The following is a 3,597-nucleotide window of genomic DNA, read 5'->3' on the forward strand; positions in this document are numbered from 1 at the left end:
AGAATATTTCAGATTTGGAAAACGTAACATGACGCCGTGACCCTAGAGTATGTGACACCCCTTCAGGGTCTGAGGGGAAACCCCATGATCGTCCACATGAATATTTCCACAGTAAAACATAGGAATATTCTCACTGGAAGGGCTCAGTAAAGGTTATAAATAACCTCATGTCACTTCTGGTTAAGATTTGCCACCTAATGAGACTCTATCAATCGCAGGAGGGAAAAAGAAAAACAAAAAACAAAAAACCTGTTCTGATTTCAGAGCATTCTTGGGTTTGGAATCATAAATTTAAAATTATAGACCTTATTTGTTTTCTTTCCTATGTCATGTCCTACCTTCCTTCCTTTTTCATTCCTCTTTCCCTCTCTTCCTTCTGTCCACCGTTTAGTCCATCCACCAGTCACTAGTGTGTGTTCTGTGAGATAAAAATAGACCTTATTTCTATCAATAATCACCTCCTCTTTCATCCCAAATAAACATCAACAAACAAAAAGATTCCATAATTCCATGATCAAATGATTTGAGGAAATTTTTTTTACAGATTTTATCTTTACATAACCTCTACACTCGACGTAGGGCTCGAACTCACAGCCCAGAGATCAAGAGTCACATGTTCCACTGACTGAGCCAACCAGGTGCTCCATGATTTGAGGAAATTTTGGGCAAAAATACTTCTTTACTGCATCAATTATAGGAAATCTCAATATTATAAAATGCCTTGAAATATCCACAAAAGAAGATGTGTGTATTTGACCACAGACAACTGTGGTGGGCTTTTAAAGAATTTCCTCTCTTGAAATTCCACGGTGTGAGTGCCCTGTGCACCTGGTCCTTCATTCTTCCTCCTCCATCTCCAGAACAGCATGTCCTGTGTATTAGCTTGGGAAAAATTAGCTGAGATTTCTAAGGATCCCTGTTGTAGTGCTGAAAATGAATTCTGAACTTTGTCCAAAAAGATCCCAGACTTTAGGGGATCTTTCAGTGCTAATACTAGAAGTTTCTTAATATATAATAAAGGAGAAGTTCTTCAGGGAAAAACTGATTTTGTATACTTAGATTTTACGCATCATAAATAACTCCGTGATTTTTTTTTTAAATGGTATGTAACATTTCCCTTAGCAATTTATTACCAGAGTTAGAGGAGACAAGGTGTTCTAATATGAATTCTACTAAGAAGTACAGATTCATTCAATGCTTTTAGTAAGTAATGTGTTTAAATCAACAATTCTGGGACTTAATATCAATTGTGGGGCTCCCATATTTGGGATTACATGCAAGGAACACAGATACACCCCCACACTCACACACAGTTTAGGGAAACTCTTCATGACATTGCTAAGTTAAATTATCAAGAAGTGTAGAAAACAGAATGCTTTTTCCTAGAGAGAGAGAGAGAGAGAGAGAGAGAGAGAGACAGCTTGAGTGGGAAGGGGCAGAGAGAGAGAAGGAAAGAGAGAATCCCAAGGTCAGCATGGGGCTGACACAGGGCTTGATCCCACAACCATGAGATCATGACCTGAGCTGAAATCAAGAGCAGGATGTTTAACTGACTGAGCCAACCAGGTGTCCCTGCTTTTGAAAATTTAGAAATGACTATAAAAAATAAAATATATAGCCCACCATAAAAATTCTGAAAATAGAAGAGAATAGAGGAAAAAGTGAAGTATGTGCTAAATCCACCTCCATATATGTTTTATATATTTATGTAAATATAAACGTATTTATAAATATATACATATAAATATATACTTATATTTATATGTAATGCAGTTTATGTATATATATACATATTTTATAAAAATAGGGTTTCCTATTGCTATTTATTAATTAATGTTACTATAATACATTACATACAATGACTATTAAGTAATATAATAGACTGATATTAACATTATTCTATTAATAATCATACATTTTAATAATGGGATCATAATCATAATAAAAGCTACCACTAATTGAGCTCCTAAGATGAGTTAAATTTACACATACTATTAATAAGCTATTTACTTAATTACCTCACTTAATTCTCATGAATCTCAGACAGATACTCTGATGGCTCAGAAAGGCAAAGTTCCTTCCTCAAGGTCACACAGCACACTGATTGTGGAGACCACTGTTCACACTCAGTCCACTATGTAGAGCCTGCACATTCCACCACTAAGCTATTCATACTCTCCTGCAACCTGCTGTTTTCACTAAATGTATTGTACTTATATTTCTGTGTTGATAAAATGGGGCTGTGCTGTCATATTTAATAGCTGCGTTCCATTTCACTGTAATGGAGACACCCTAATTCCTTCATCTATTCGTCTATAGGCATTATTTCGGTTTTGTAAAAATCTTACCTGTTTTCTTGTTACAGTACTATCCTAAGTGTTCCTGTACCTTTTTGTGCATTTGTCCATTTCTATAGAATTTTAAATTGCTAGGTAACAAACTACCCTAAAACATAATACCTTAAAACAGCAACAGTTTATCATTTCTCACGATTGTGTGGTTTGGCTGGGCTCAGCCCAGTGGTCCTTCTGCCCCATGAGGTGTTGGCCAGGATCGCTCATCTGGCTGCAGCCAAGGAGGTGGCTGGAGATAGAACACGTCTCATGGTTGGCATTGTCTATCAGCCAGAGCCTCTCTCTCCTAGTGGTCTCTCTGGCTGTGTAGCCTACTGTCTTTAACTGGTGGCTCAGGGTTCCAAGATGGCAAAAATGGAAGTTGCCGGACCTCTTGAGGCCTAGTCTCTGAAGTTGTATGCTTCACTTCTGCAGCATTCTGTTCGTTAAAGCAAGTCTCTAGGTGAGACCAGATAACTGATGGAGAATGGCAGATCACATTGCTACAGGGCATGTGGGACAAGAGGAGATGTTTGGGCCATCTCTGCAAACAATCTACAGATAAGTCAGAGCATGTGAAAATCATAAAGACTTTTGACAAATACTGACCCATAGAGAGATTCATCAGTAACATCCTTGCAGCAGAAAGAGTATCAATTTCTCCATTCATTGGGGTACCGGAATCTCTTTAAAATTTTATCACTCCCAGGTATCTCAAATGACAGCCCAGTGATGACTTCATTTGAAATCTTAATTTCTAGTAAAATTGAGCATCTGTTGGAATGTTCAGTGGCCACTTAAATTTCTTTTTGTTGGTGTTAATTGTATGTTCATATTCTTTGCCTCATAAAAATCAGAGTCCTAAAAAGACATGAGTCTATTTTCTTAATCTGAAAGAGAGTTTTTCATGTGCTACCAATTCTTTGTCATGTACATTACAAACTATTTTCTCAGGTTGTGTTTGGCATTCTTTATGATGTGAACACCATCTGCATCCTTTCATACCAACATCACTGCCACCTTCAGGTGCAGTGAGTCTAGATTCCTCTCTGGACCCCATGTTCTGAGACATGAGAACCCAGGGTGAATTCCTGGGCTGACCATCTGGTCTGTGCAGTATCTAAAATACTAGTTTATGAAGCTCACTCAGGGAAATGTCCTGGGTGACATATCTCACCATTTGTGGGGTCAAAAGTTCCCACTAATCATGTGGGATAGTTTCATAGTTCAGATTGGATCTTGGAAGAGGAATAGTCAGTTTAGG

This window comes from Lynx canadensis, chromosome A3 (genome assembly GCF_007474595.2).
Source record: "Lynx canadensis isolate LIC74 chromosome A3, mLynCan4.pri.v2, whole genome shotgun sequence".
Lineage (NCBI taxonomy): Eukaryota > Metazoa > Chordata > Mammalia > Carnivora > Felidae > Lynx > Lynx canadensis.